Here is a 15,836-nt window from a genome sequence, read left to right on the forward strand (position 1 = left end):
TTTCCACCCCGTGATAACTTCACTAATATTCTACCTAAACTGTTGTGGCCTGCTGATCTTCATATAAGGTTGGTAATTTGCTCCACGGGTCATAATCAAATGCACTGGTGTTTTGGCCAGGGCTTCTGAGCCCTCTGGCATGGGTCCTGGCCATCCTGGACTGCCAGAGGGATGTTCTGGGTTCCCACAGGTCTCTTCATAGGTCTTCTACAGGTTGGTTTTTGTTTCCTCTCCTTCTGCTTGTGCTGGGAAAAACCCCCTGCTGGGACATCTCTGCACCCTGGCATCCTGGGCATCTGCATAGGGATGGGCAATGTAACAAAGGACTGGCTGGAGGCCTTTGGAAATGGGAATTTATGGACAGGTGGGAATGCTCAATCTGACTGCACTGGGCCCTCATGCAGGACAGAGCTCTTGATCTCCTTCCTGCTTGGCAGGGTTCCGTTTCCTGGTAGTGTGGACAAGGACTGGCACTCACCTGCACAGAAAGGCTTCTGACTTTTGTCCCTGTAGCTAATCCCAGGGTGAGATTCCTCCTTTAGTGCTCAAAGAAAGGAAAGGAAATCCCAGAAGGGATGTGCTGTGTCTTTGAAACCATTACCAACTGTGAGGAACACCCCTGCTAGAGTAGAACATGTCCCTGGTCAAAGGAGGTCACCCCTCTGACCAAACTGATCCCAGCCCAAAGGCCAGGCCTTCTGCTGGGCTCTGGAAGGGGTTCTGCAGGCAACATGCTCAGGGGAGAGATCTCCACTGGCCTCACTTCTCCCAGGGATAACACATCCCATCCCATCCCAAGGGTTCCCAGGATGGCCACAGACACAAGCAATGGGATCCAGCACACTTAGCTCTGTGAATAGCGCTTCTACACCTTTCTGAGCCAGACAGCCAGCAGCCACAGACACTGGACATCAGGTGCACATGAAAATAAAATCAAAGACAGGATATTTAACAAGGACCTTTCCCCAAGGAACTCCAGGACTGCACTGAGCAGGTTCTGGGGCAGAACACATCCCACAGCTGGCCCAGGAGCCCCACAGCAGTGCTGGGGGTTTCCTGACCCTCGGGCCCACTGAGGCTCTCCTGGGCCAGGGAGCTGCCTCAGCTGCCACAGCACTCAGGCACCACACAGGTGCCTCAGTCCCACCAGAGCACAGCCACCCACGAGAGGGTGAGACGACTCTGCCTCACACCAGGAGTGGAGAGGAACCTCCCAGGCCCCTTCACTGTCCCTTGGCACATTCATTTCAGCCTGACCCTCAAAGCCCTGCTCAGCAATATCACCTGCTAGAGTAGGATGTGTCTCTGGTCAAAGGAGGTCACCCCTCTGACCAAACTGATCCCAGCCCAAAGGCCAGGCCTTCTGCTGGGCTCTGGAAGGGGTTCTGCAGGCAAAGTGCTCAGGGGAGAGATCTCCATTGGCCTCACTTCTCTCAGGGATAACACATCCCATCCAAGGTTCCCAAGGATGGGCACAGGCAAGAGCCATGGGATCCATGAGTCCACACTTACTTATGAACACAAATTGGCCTCCTTGGTCATGCTGCCATGAACTCCCTTTTTTTGTGGCCATTAGGTTCACCTGAAAAGAAAAGGAAAAATGAACAAGCGGAAGCTTCACTACCATATTTCCCCTTAGGTTTTAAAAAATGCATTTAAGAGCTTTTTTGTGACACATGGATCCCTCAAAATATACTACTCAAACCTCTGATCTACTCAGGGTTTTTTAATTTACTGATTTTCCCTTCCATCACTGTCCAAACAGAATACAGCTCTTTCCAAGATATTCAGTCCTTGCTTGTGGCCGCCCGTATCATTTTCTCTACGTTCACTCTGCAATGCAAGGGAAAAGAGGGGCAAAATCTCTGTGGTGAGCAACATCTCAGCACTAGAGAAGATAAGGCAGTTGATAAGATGTTCTGTTGCACTCCCAGCTGGTCCCTAACCCATCTTGTCTGCCCTGGAGCTCTGAGAATTCTCACAGACACACACTTCATCTTCCTTGGTAAAAATTAAGACCTTCTGCTTTTGCAGAGTGCAGAACCTGGTGTTCAATCCCAGACATATTTTCCTCAGAGGCAAGGGACCATTTTCCATTCCTTCAGACTCAAATCCTGACTAGCTATGAAGAAATCTATGGTGAAAGGACAAGTGACCTTGGCTGGAGTCGACGCAGGAGGTGTCCCGACCATAGAGTAATTGCCACTGATTCCATGATGCAGAACGCATGAAAGACACTTTATTATTTGTGTACAGTATTAAGAAATATACAGTTCATATAGGAACAGTAGTGGACCTAAGACCTGATTGGTCTTAAGGTGAAAACCTCTCACACTATTGATGCACTATGAATAGTACACTCTAGCAAACCATTTTTATAAACAATGGTTATAGAAAGAGAGATAATAATTGTCTGATTCTTTTTTTCTAGGATTGTTAGGTTCAGTTTGTGAGAAATTGTCTCTGTTCATTCTTTGACTGAACTGAGAATATTTACAGGCTGGCTGCCAAATGTCCATCAAACTTCTCTCACTTCCCCTCCTCAACTGGACAGGAGGAAAAAATAAAACTGAAGAGCTCACATAAAGCCTGGGACATCCCTCTGCAGCTGCCACCATGGGCAAACCAGACTCGACTTGGGGTCAATTGCTTTGCCTTCTCAGCAATTCCCAATAGAGCAGCAAGCCGGGTAACAAAGACAAAACTGAAAGCACCTCACTCCCACGCTCCCCTCTCCTGGCTGTGAACACACCTGGTGCGGGTGGCTGGGGCAGCTGCAGTGCCTGATGCAAGCCGAGCTCCAGGTGGGAGCCTGAGACAAGAGCTCATGAACTGCCAACAGAGCCCAACAAAGGGCACCAAGAGTGGTGGCACCGCTGGGGAAGGGGCACTGAGAGACCCAGCAGGAGCTGAGGGCCCAGGAGGAAGAGCCAGACTCGCGCCTTGGGCATGCAGACTGAGGGGATAAAACTGAAGGGCTTGGAGGAACAGCTCAGGCTGTTCCTGTGTCACTGCACTGGGATTAAATGGCTTTATGGAATCAGACAGCTGAGACTGCTCTGGTAAACCTGGGCTGGAACCAGGGAGGACACAGGGGCTGGGTGTGGGGAGTCACGCAGGGCCCATTGGGGCACTGCAGCCACTGCTGTGAAGGGGCTCTTCCCAACACTGAACACCTCTGGTGGCTGGAGTGTGATGGCCAGAGAGCCTTGGGAAGGGTGAGACTGGGAAGTTTCCTAAATATCCTCTTCTGCACAGCTGGCTGCAGAAAGCAGGGCCCTGCTGACCCTTCCAACAAAGCTGCCTGTCCCTTCTGAGCACATCCATCAGAGCAGCAGGGACGAGGTGAAGGCAGAAACAGGGTCTGCTCAGGAGTGAGGAAAGGTCTGCTCAGGGCACAGCTCGCTGCTGTGCTCTGCTCTCACTCTTCCTTGTACTCCATTTCCCTGGGCTGTCTGCTCCTTGGGACTTTCTGTTTTCTTTGGCCACATTCCAGAGAAGGAGGACCTGGACTGAATTAAGGAAGCCCTTGCCAAAAGCTGCTGCATGTCCAGAAAGCTTTCCTGGTGTTCAAGGAGAGGATAGACCCAGGTGAGGAAAAGAGGGGAGGATGAGAAATAGAGAAATGCCAGCAGGGACCCAAGAGAAGTCACAGCCCCAGGGCCCATGGCTGTCCCACGGGTCTAACTGAAGGGATCAGACAGGAAATGCCAGGGATGATTTCCCAGGAATGAACCCTGCTCCATCTCCTCCCACTACATTTTGCTGTTTTGCTCTGGTCTGAAAGGAGGGAAAGCATATAAATGGCAAAAAATGCTCAGAGTTTGAGGAGTTTTCTCCTAAAGCAGAGCAATAGCGTGATGGCTTCTCAAACAGGAACAATGAGTAGATGATGTGCACGTGGAGCTGTCCTGGATGTGCCTCTGCCATTGATCACTGATGAGCACAGACATTAGCTCAGATCACCGCTCATGGAAAGATGGTTGTGCTTCCAGGGATGGGTCAGCCCACTTCTCACAGACAGAGACACATTGTCCTCTCTGTCTCTCATATTTGGAAGGAGCCCTGACAACTGCTTTAGACAGGAGAATTATTTTAGGCAGGGCCAGAGCTGCAATCCTGAGCCAAAGTGGAAGCTTTGAGGTGGAAAAAGAAAATGAAGGAGGAAAGACAGAAGAGGAGAGGATAAAGGAAAAGAAAATGAGGCGCTGCAGGGAGAGAGGAGAAAGGTAAACAAACAAAACCAACAACAACAAAAAAACCAAGCCAAAAGAAAACAAAAAAACTCACAAAAAGCTCTCTCTTCTGCATTGTCAGTGATGTCTCTTGCCCAGAGACCAACAGAGTCTGGTCTGCCAACAGAGGCCCAATAAATTAGACATTTTGAGTTATGCATTGAGTCTAATACAACATTAATACCAGCATCTGAGTTAAATCCAGGAGCATTGTATGAGTGGTGGTGAAATCTCATTATGCTTTTTCTGGGGTGCTAAGGTGAGCTATTGTTTTAATATTTATATTTTATATTTTTAAGTTGTACTCACTCCATGAAGTAGTTATTTATTATATATTCAGACTACAAATATTTCCTGATCCCCCAAGATCAAAGAAACAAACATTTGGCCATAATGTATTTATGGCATCCAGGCTGGGCCTAATCAACATGGTACTTACTTTTTACTTTTCTCCCATTTAATGTGTAGCAAGAGTCATGGCAACAATTTTTGCTATTGATCAAAAATAACATTAAATAAATAAATAAGGCCTGAATTGGCAATTTTTTTCTCTATGCAGGAATGAATTAGGAACTGGATTAGTGTCTGTAGACTGAGGGCAGGAAGGGACAATCGACTTTGAATGGGAAGTCTATGAAATATTAACTTTGTGGTCTCCCTCCAACCCTTCCTGACTGGTCCCCCACCCTCTGCAGCACAGCTGGGCCTTGATGAGACAAAGACACTGAAAGCCCTGGGGGGCAGCAGGGCTCCCTCAGGCCTCAGCAAAGGCCAGTGAAGGCCCCAGGATGGTCCAGGGAGCTTTTCCCACTCAATCCCCTCTGGCAGAACTGGACTCAGCACTTGAGGGCCCTCAGCAGTGCCCAGCCCAGGGACGGTCACTGCCTGGGAAGCCTTGAGAGGAGGGGGTGTCACTGCTGTGCATGGCCAACAGTGATTGCACTGGCCTTGCCCACAGGGGCGGCTGCAGACTGTGCAGATTGCTCTGCTGCAGACAGCTCTGTTTGGGCAGGGTCACACTTCTGTTGTTGCAGACACTGATATTCTTTAGGAAATCCCACCAGGACTGAAGAACAGCTGGAGGAGGATTGCCACCCCAGTTACCCCAGGGCAGTGGTTCCTGAGTGTCACAGCCCCCTGTGGCTGGGCAGGTGTGGTGTCAATGTGCTGGGCAGGGATCAGCCCTTCCCCTGGCTGGGCCCCTGCTCACACAGCCGCGGGTGCTACTGCCTTGCTTGGCTGCTGGCCCGTGTGCTCCACCTCCCAAGCGCTGCCTTTTCACCTGGAGCTCAGGTGAAGGGAACTCAGGAAGCTCTGCGGGTCAGGAAAAGCAACTTGGGGAGCTTCAGAGCTCAGGAACACCAATTTAATGAACTTCAGGACTCAGAAATTCAGTCTCCAGACACTTGGGGCTCAAAATCAGCAATTGAGGATACTTTGGGGCTCAGTAATGCCATTTCAGGGCACTTATGGCCTCAAAAATTGGTATTTGGGGACGTTCACAGCTGAGAATACAGGAGTCTCAGGAGCATTGGGGCTCACCCATCTGGTGACGTTTTTGGGACCTGAAACACCATTTGGGTTCAGAAATACCGATTTAGGGAGCATTGGGGCTCTTAAACACCAATTTAGGGACACACAGGCCTATGAAACCCTGATTTGGGGAGTTCAAGGCTGAGAAAAAATCATGTTGGGAGCTTTGGGAATCAGGGAGAGTGATTTGGGGATATTTTCAAAGCAAAAAGAACAATTTTGAGAGCTTTGGGCTCCAAAAAAACAATTTAAGCCGATTTTGGGCTGTGTAGTCCCTATTTAGGGAGCTTTGGAGCTCCAAAACAGCGATTTAGGGAACTTTTGGGCTGAGAAACATCAATTTTGGGAGCAGAAGGAGCAAGCCCTGAGGAAACCCGGGAGCAAGGGGCAGGCGCTTACCTGGGACAGGTCTGGGAAGGAGCCGCTCCGCGCTGGGGTGCGAGCACTGCTTAAAAAAGGAATATATACAGGGATATATAGAGCTCACTAGCTCACTGTGCTCACCCCGTTCCCGGCCCCACGCGCTCCTCCCTCTCTCCCCGAGGCTCCTTTCCCGGTTTTACACCGATTTCCCCTAAATGAGGTTTCCCCGCTCCGGTCAGGGAGCGGTTCCTTGGCTGGGGGTGGGAAATGGGCGCAGCCAGCGCTCCCCGCCCATCGCTCCCGGAGCCTCCCTGGCTGGGATGAACCCCGCGGGCTGATGGCGCACCGGGCACAGGGCGTGAGCGAGGGGCGCCAGGGCTCTGGAACACTGATCTGGGAACTTCATGGCTTAGAAACCCCTGTGTCAGCAGCTTCGGGGCCAGAACAGTGAGCTCAGGAGCTTTGGGGCCGAGAATGAGCAATTCTGTGGGCTTTGGGGCTCCAGAACACTGATTTTGGGAGGCTTTGCTGGGTAGGACTCGAGTCTCAGCGTTTGCGAGAAAAGAAAAACTCACATTAAAAGTGTGGAGCACTCTCCGGGAAGGTCTCCATGCGTAAAGCACTAATTTTTTAGAGGCAAATCTATTTGGCTGTCTCTGGAAGAAGCACCCAAATTATTTAGAAGTAGGAGTTTCGGTCTCACAGCGAAAGCAATTTAGGGCTATTTTTAGCTCAGAAGCAGCAATTTAGAGAGATTTCGGGCCGAGAAACATCAATTTAAGGATATTTTGGTGTCTGAAATACCAGTTTAGGGAGCTAAGAAACACTCATTTAGGGAGGATTTGGGCTCAGAAATATCAAATAAGGAGTTTTTGACCTCCCAAATAAAAAACCTTTTTGGGGAGGATTTTGCTCCTGAGGGCTGGAATATAAGTGTGGGGAGTCCTGGCAGACTGACTATACCCCAAACCCACCACGACAAGTGCTGTGTGCCCGTGGTGGCGAGAACAACCGCTGGATGACTGCAGACAAACCCTGTGTCCCATGTCACTGCCTGGGACACTGTCCTGAGCTTGGAAATGGGTGCTATGGGCACAGGTGCCCCATGAAAGAATTTAATCAGAGTGTGGTACTCATTGCCAAAGCAACCTTACAGACACCGGGGAAGAAGCAGGCACCGAGTGGATTTAGGACATCCCTGTGATGGACCAGCCTCTGGAATGATGGAGTGGGCTGGTGAGGATGACAGCGAGCAATGGTTCCTTTCGGGACTCCAGCTCCCATCATGCACCGCGGCATCCACTGAGCGCCAGTGCAGCCGAGACTTCATCTCCCGTGATGCTCTGCGCACCGTAGAGCGTCTTTATGGCCGGACCACCATCTCCAATATGCCCTGCGACCCCAGAGCCCCGACATAACCCGTTCCAGCCGTACAAGTCCCGTCATGTTCCATGCCCCAAAGGGATCTATAACGACTCTCTAGGTGTCCCCCAAGGGCTTCCCAGCACTACAGGTTCCTCGCAGGTGCCCCCTGAGGACCCGAAGTGGCCGCCCGCACCCACAACTGGCTCCTCGGACCCCCCAAGTGCTGCAGTGGAGCTACTTTCGGGACTACGGCTCCCATCATGCTCCGCGGCGCTCATGGCGTTTGAATGCAGCCGAGACTTCATTTCCCGTCAGGCCCCGCGCTCTGCAGGGCGCCGTTAGCGCTCTGCCTTGACCCCCGCGCCCAGAGAGCCCCGTTAGAGCCCCTCAAGGGCCCGCCCGGACCCCGAAGGGCCCCAAATTCCCCTCCCTGACCTCCAAGGGCCCCCCTGCATCCCCAAGGGGTCCCCTGGACCCCGAATTGTCCCTCAGAATCCCTGTGTGCCTCCCCCGCCCCTCCCGTTTCCCACCCGGCTCCCCCAAGTGTTCTCCCGATGCTCAAGTTCTCTCTGAATTCCTTCCCCAGACCCACAACTGCCCCAAATGTGCCCTAAAATTCTTTCCATGTAAGCCCAAGTGCCCCCTTGAACCACGCGTGAGAAAAAACATGATTAAAAAGATTACAAAACAACTAAAGATAAGGCAAAGTAGCAGAAAGAGGGTAAAAATTAATAACTAATAGACGTGAATTAGTGAATGAAGGCAATTGTGATACTTAGAACCAGTTACCATTAATTTTATTGGTTGCTAAACACGCAGAGATTTTTGATATAAATATAAAATTAGGTAATAAAATGAAACAACTATTATTACAAATAAGAAATAAATACAATAAATAAATTTAATTGAAAAATATGAAAAATAAATAATAAATTGCATTTTTTTTTTTTATATTTTTGGATGTTAGTTGCAGGTGGATGATGTCAGACATGGTGAGGCTGGGGATGAGGAGCATGTTGTCCAAACAGAGTCAGCTTGCAAGGGTGTCATTCTTCTCTGTGCCCAGACCTCCTAAGGAGACATTCAGCATCAAGATCACTTGGGGAATACGTCTATCAGCTCTTCAATGAACTGAAAAATAAAAAACAATACTCATGATTAAAAAACTAAAAATCATGAGGTGCACTTTGAAATCTTCCTCCTGAACAGAACTCCAAACTGACTCCAATCACTGCGCAAGCCCTGGAGACTCAAAGACAATGGAAGGGAGACAAAGAGCTCCCGAGGGCTTTCTGTATTTTCATGATCGCCATGGTGGATTTGTGGCTGAGTCCATGACCCCCAGGCACTGAGAGAAGGATGAAGAAGCTGCTCAAGGAGTCAGCAGCAAAACTCCAAGTGCCTTGGAGCATGGCTGGGCCCCACTGAGGGCAGGGAGTGCCAAAGGCTGCCCAGGGACTGCTGAGAGCAGATCCTTGAGGCCAGGATTGCAGAGAGCCCAAGGCTCTGAGCAGGGAACTGCAGTGCTGAGCAAGCCCTGGGCTGGTTGGGGGAAGCAGAAAGGCCAAGCCCTGAGACCAGCCTGGGCCAGCAGGGCCTGTCCCTCAGGGCTGGCGCAGGGCTGTTTGGGGGCCAGGGGGATGTGAGGGGCAGCAAGGACAAATGCCATAAACCTGTGTGACGCTCCAGATTCTCAGGGAACCGAGGGGCCAGTGGGACACTGTGGGGCCTCATGGAAACCAGAGGCCATTGTGAGCCTGCAGGGCTGCAACACCCCAGATCACTGAAATGCTGGGGGTAACCAAAGGTTCCTTGACTGGGATTTGGTGCACAGGAGAAACACCAACCAGATATTATCAACATGGTGAGATGCAAAGAATATTCTTGATAGGAAGGGACACAGAAGGATCATCAAGTCCAGCTCATAAGTGAATGGCCCACACAGGATTGAACCCACAGCCTCACTGACACCAGCACCATGATCTGATCAATGGAGCTAAGATGTCAAAAGGACCCAAAATTTTACTAGCAAAATATAGACAAAGGGTTTAATACAACATCCACTTCAATATGAAACCCTTATCATAGCATTAAATTCAATAACTTAGCAAATTTAATCTAAAAACCTTTATCCCTTAAGATGTTAAGTTACCCAAAAAGGTTCCAGGTAAGTAGGATTAGAAAAAGAAATATCAAACAACAGAAAGACAGAAGATCCATAGAAGGACAAGGACATGCACATAGGTACCAACTGCTCAGGTTCCAGCATCACTAACACAGAAACCCCAGAAACAGGCAGGACCCACACCCTGGGCTGGCCTCGTGCTCCGGCTTTTAAGGCCCTGGGCCCTCATGGGCCCGCCCCTGGGGTGGGACTGCCAGTTGCTTGTCCAGTCAGAGCCAGGGTAGCACCAGCTGCTAGTGTGTGATTGATTGATTAACAGCTGGGCTAATCAGAGCTGGGTTAACATCACCCCCTCCTGTGTGATTGACAGCTCTGCCAGGCCAGGGCTGGGGGCGGGGCTCTGTCCCACCACAAACCAAGGCCTGACCCGGCCCTGGCCCCACACAGGCATTCCGAGCATCCCAAGGTGTCTCGGGACATCGATCTCATCCAGCCTCTGACAGCGACCAGGGTGACACTACGGAACCTCATGAAACCATGGGTCAGTTGTGACAATGTGGGTCCAAGGACACCACGGTGAGACTATGTAACCTCATGAAATCAAGGAGAATATTGTGCAACTCAGAGGCCCTATAGAAGCAAGGGTCAGTGATCAAACTGTGGGGCCCATAGAAACAAGGGGCCAATGTGACACAGCAGGACTGCATGGAGGCATGTGGGCTTCATGAAACCAAGAAACCATTGTGACATTGCAAGACCTCATGGAATCAAGGGGACCATTGTGACAGTATGGGACTCCATGAAATGAGGGGAACATGGAACAGGTCTGCCTGGTTTGGCCTCCTGTGGGCTGTCTGACAAGTCCCACTGAATTAGCCATGCCAAGGGCCACTTCCCATCTGACCATGAGGCACCGGGGCTCTATGCTTTTATTCCTATGGAAAAGAACTGTCTTTCTTGTCTAGCCTCCCATGGCAGAAATTAGGATTCCACCTCTAAAATTCCCTATATCCAAGGGTTGCTCTCGGATAAAATCTGCTAATACAGTAAAGTCTGGCTAGCCTTGGCCTCTGGTGACTGCCTCTCCTCTGCCCCTGCACCATTGGGGCTCACTTGTTTTCTTCCTATGGAGACCATTGTGACACTGCGGGGGGTTGTGGAGCCAATGGGCCATGGTGACACTGCAGGCCCTTGTGAAGCCTGTTACACTGTAGGAACTTGTGGAACCAAGGAGATCATTGAGGCACTGTGAGTACCATGGATCCATGGGGCCATTGTGACACTGTGGGGCCTCGTGGAAACAAGGACATCATTGCGGCTCTGTTGGGCTGCATGGTCCCAAGGGGCCAGTGTGAAGCAGCAGGGCTTTGTGGAACCAAGAGACCATTGCTGCATTTCAGGGCCTCATGGAGCCAAAGGGTCGTTGTGATCCTGAGGGGCACCATGGATCCATGGAGATCATTGTGACATTGCAAGGCCCCATGGAATCATGGAGACCATTTGTCATGATCTGTCCTAGTGAATGGATGATGTGATGGTTCATAGGGGTGATCTCAGGGTGCAAAAAAAACCAACATGGCACAGAGGATTTGCAGTAACAATCAACAAGTGCAATTTTCTTGAAATAACCACAACAGAAATGCATTGGTGAGGGGAACTGGGGGAACAAAGGAGACAATAAGGAAAAGAGGGAGGAAGAGGAGGGGTGGGTTATAGCTACCAAATGTGAGGCTGTGTTATCCTTCGGGATCCAGCCGATGGAGTCTGGCAGGCCACGTCGGGGGAGATTTTGGAGGCACAGTTCATCTGGACCCCAAGTTATACTATTTTTCATTGGGGGAAGGGGGAATGAATTTCACAACCGAAACAAAGGTCTTCAGGGGGAAAGAATAGTATTTGTTCAGGGGTGCACAAAGTCGAGCCAGGCAGCAAGTGAGAACCATTGTTTTCACGGCCCACTGCCTGCACCTGTGCTTGCTCTGGGCAGCTTTCCTCCCTGCCCTCTGCACAGCTCCCCCGAGTTGGGAGGGTTTCAGTCCCAGTCTCTGGAAGAAGGTGAGAGGGAGCCTTCTCACACAGGGGTTTCATGTCTCAGGTCCTTGATGAAGAGGCCTACATCTCTACTTGTCTATCACGATGGTTGAGAACGGGCTAGAGGGGTCTTCTCTTGGAGGAGGACCACGCTAAAGCTCAAACCAGCCAGGCCAGGAGGCAGGGAGAAATTCCAGGACCATTGTTCAGGAAAAAGGGCAGGGTGCTCCTTCAAGTTCAGTGTTGCGTATAGCAAACAACACCTCTGGAAACAGTGAGCTAAGAGGCACGTGATTTTCCCTCCCCACTGGTTCAGCAGTTTTTAATTTTTCGGTGGTCTCTCTTCATGGCAACCTTGAGGCAAAAATGAAGGATATTTTGGACAGACTCTCACATGGCCTCAGGCCCAGGGCCAGCAGCCATGGCCAAAGTGCTGCCCAAGTTGGCTCTGGCAGGGCTGTCTTGCAGCTGCTGCCCATCCCTGTGCCCTGTGCAGCCCAGGCTGTCCCTGCCCTGCGCCTCTGTCCCTGCAGGCTGTTGGCATCCCCCGGCTGTCCCACCTGGCTGGGCCCTTCCTTAGCTGACAGCTCTGCCTCCTGCCTGCCTCTGCCTGCCCACACAGAGCCTTGGGTTGCTCCAGGCTACTGCTGGGGACGTGTTGCACCACAGCCCTGCCCTGGTAGGGAAATTCCTTTCTGCACCTCCCCAGCTGCTCTTGGTGCTATTATGTCTTCTTCAGGCTCATTCCCACTATGAAGAAAAGCTTCTGCCCCTCTGAAACCACCCTTCCATCTCTCCCAGGCTACTCCTGTTCTGTCCTCAGTCTCCACACCACTGAGCCCAGAGCCTGCAGACTCCCCCTGCTGGTTTTGTGATGAGGCCTCCAAAACCCCATCCTGGGAGATTTTTGGAAAAAAAATAAGGTCCGTGAAAATGGAAAAATTGTGGTCAAAGTTATTTTCTCCCAAATCTTGCCATGACAGAAAAAGGGTCAATATCTTTAAACTGAATGAGGGTGGATTTACATTTGTTAGAAGGAAGAAATATTCTACAATTGTGAAAGTGGCATGAAACTGCAGCTGTTTTTCTAGAGAATAGGATGCCCTATCCCAGGAATTGTCCAAGAGCAGGAGCTTTGTGCAGCCTGACCCAGTGAAACCTTCCCCACCCCAAGAACAGAATTCTCTTAGTGCGGGTTCTCTGATGTGCTGGGTGCCCTCACAACGCTTCTGGCCAGAATGTCTGCTGAGGGCAGCCAGGCTGCTGCAGAGGCAGTGGCCTCACAGCCATCACCATGGCAGCCCTGTCCCCTGGGCCTGGCTCTGCCCTTTCCTCTGCCCCTGCCTTGGCTCTGCTGGCATGAAGAGTTTTGTCATTAATATCTTGTCCCCGAGGTGCTGGGGCCAATGGCTTCCCAGTCAGGCTCCTGGAGCAGAAGTGGCTTTTCAGAGCCCAGCCAGGAATGAGCCCTGAGGCAGCAGCTCTGCAGTGGTGGCCACCAGGCCAGGCTACAAAGGGAGCCTTCTGGCCATGGCCTGCAAGCAGCTGCTGCTGCCAAGGGGCCTTTGGTGCCTCAGGCTCTCCCTGGCACAGCTCCCAGCACGGCACTCTGCCCTTGTGCCCGAGCCCTTCCCTGTGCTGGGGCTGGCCTGGGGCTTTTCCTGCAGCGGGACCTGCCCTGCTCATGACACAGGAAAGGCAGTTCCTGCTAGAGCAGGAGGCTCTGCCTGCAATGGGCTGCAGCAACTTCAGCAAGGCCCTGTTGACTTCAAAATTGCTGCCTAGAGCAGAATATTCTAATTGTTAGAGCTCCAATGCTGTGGAGGAAATAACTCTGATCAAGACCTTTCTGTCTAAGCATGATCAGAATCAATCAGAGCTGTATTTCTAGAAATCTCTCAGGTATTCCATCATTAATCCTGTGGGACAAGTTCAATTCCCCCTGTCCAATCTTTTGCCCCTTTGTCAATGTCTGGGGCTGGGATTGGATCCAGCCACTCCCAGTCTCCTCTCTGAGAAGAAATTTTAGAAGTCTATGGGTTCTGGAGTGTTTTATGGGTTCTATGGTGGCTGCTGGGTGTCATTTCTCCATCCCATGACTCAGCACGTGTTTCTTCAAGAAAGAAACAAAGCTTTTGCCTGCAGCTCCCACTCTGCCCATGACAGGAACCCCTGTGAGTGTCTGAGACATTCTGGGTCTTTGGCAGCCTGGGGACTCCTGGGATGTCACCGTGGAGCCCCCGTGAGTGCCTGTGACAGATTGGTGCCTTTGCAGCCCAAGGTGCCCTGGGATGTCACCATGGAATGGCTGTGACTGCCTCTGAGCACAGGGCTCTTTACCATCCCCAGAAAGCCCTGGGAGGTCTCCATGGAGCTCCTATCTCTGCGTGGGACATTGCAGCTCTTGAACGGCCTGGAGACTCTTGGAATATCCCCATGTGTTGCTATAGGACACGAAAGAACACAAGCACACATCGCTGTTCTCATGGTGAAAAAAAAAGGAAAGTTAATTTTCTGACTCCAACATTTATAGTTTCCCAAGAGTGACAGTGGATTGGAGGGTGACAGTGCCACCTCTCCAATGGCACTGGACAAACCAAGAGTCCATCAACTTTCTCCTCCTCCATAAAGGAATGCAAAACAATGAGTTATTTGCAGGAAGTGTGTGAGAAAGTTCGCTACAAGAATGTCAATATCTTAGAAAATCTTAAAAAATCAGGGCGCCTCCCATGGAACCCCTCTGAGTGTCTGTGGCAACTCAGTTCCTTAGCAGGCACCCATCACCAGAACCCATTGCTCTGCACAGTTTCCATGGCAACCATCACCAGCCCCCTGTTGCTATGGTCAGTTTCCATGGCAACCATCACCAGACCCCTGTTGCTATGCTCTGTCCCTTGGCAGCTCCATGGAGACCCCATGCCAGGGGTGGTTGCCATGGACACCAGCTCAGGCCTACATCCAGAGCCCGTTGCCATGGCAACCATTGGCAGTCCCATCCCCAGGCTCATGGGATCCCAGAACCACAGAATTGGCTGAGCTGGGAGGGACCCATCAGGATCCTCCAGTCCAACTGCTGGCCCTGCACAGGACACCCCAACAATGCCAGCTGGCCCTGGCAGCGCTGTCCAAACGCTGATGCAGCTCAGGCAGCCCTGGAGCTGGGACCCTTCCCTGGGGAGCCTGGGCAGGGCCCCAGCAGCCTCTGGGCAAAAACCTTTTCCTGACATCCAACCTGAGCCTGCCCCGACTCAGCTGCAGCTGTTCCCTCCACTCCTGTCCCTGGGCACCAGAGGGAAGAGGTTCCCACAGCCCCAGCCAGGGACCCGCTCCCAAGGCTGCTGCCACGGCCACCAGGGCTGGGACCAGCTGGGATGCTCGGTTTCCAGGGGCTGGGGTTCAGGGATGGGATTCCCCATTTCCTGCTCCTGCTAAAACCGCACTGCCCTCACTGCCCTCCTGCCTCCCATGGAAAGCACAAAAGGCAAAGATCCCAGCATGGGGTAAGAACAATTTACTGGGAAAAGCAACCAGATAAGGAACAAACAGGAACAGCAACAACACTGATATCAGAAAGGATCAGAAAAATTATTTACAGGGAAAACTAGAACACCACTAACGGTCTCTTTCCAACCACATGTTCACTCCAGCCTGGAAAGGACACCCTTCTCCTCAGGGGAGGGAGAGAGACAGTCCCTTTCCTTCCCCTAGCAAAAACCTGATATGGGAGTGAATATAATGACACAACCATGGCCAGACCCTCATGTTCTTGGACCCACATCATGTCATTGGCAGGGCCAGGAAGAGGGACAGGTGTCTTCCAAGCATTAATGACAGGGAACATGGATCGCCAGGGCTCTTCCCAAAGGGGATCCTCCAATGGAAGATGAAGCTGGAGCAGTGCAAGAAGCTTTTTCTGCAGTGGGGACATTTGCAGGGCTTCCCTTACTGGTGCCTCTGTTGGTGTTTGGTCAAATGAGAGCTCTGGGTGAAGCTCTTCCCACACTTGGGACACTCATAGGGCCTCACCCTGGTGTGGATGCACCAGTGGGCAGCAAGGCTGATGTTTTCTCTAAAGCCCTTCCCGCACTCAGGGCCTCTCCTCTGTGTGAATCCGCTGGTGCCTGACGAGAGTGGAAGTGGTGTGAAACATTTTCGGACACTCAAGGCACGCATAGGGCCGTTCC

The 15,836-nt window shown here is 51.4% G+C and overlaps 1 long non-coding RNA gene across 1 annotated transcript; it reads right to left on the minus strand.

The window, feature by feature from the left end:
* Positions 1-829: 829 nt before the first annotated feature.
* On the minus strand, positions 830-6,282 carry LOC135441532 (uncharacterized). Its single transcript, XR_010438500.1, has 3 exons — positions 6,168-6,282; positions 1,513-1,582; positions 830-904 (listed from the first exon to the last, which is right to left on the minus strand). It is a non-coding gene; the product is annotated as an uncharacterized LOC135441532 (long non-coding RNA).
* Positions 6,283-15,836: the final 9,554 nt, after the last annotated feature.

Source organism: Zonotrichia leucophrys, unplaced genomic scaffold (genome assembly GCF_028769735.1).
Source record: "Zonotrichia leucophrys gambelii isolate GWCS_2022_RI unplaced genomic scaffold, RI_Zleu_2.0 Scaffold_331_57234, whole genome shotgun sequence".
NCBI classification, from domain to species: domain Eukaryota; kingdom Metazoa; phylum Chordata; class Aves; order Passeriformes; family Passerellidae; genus Zonotrichia; species Zonotrichia leucophrys.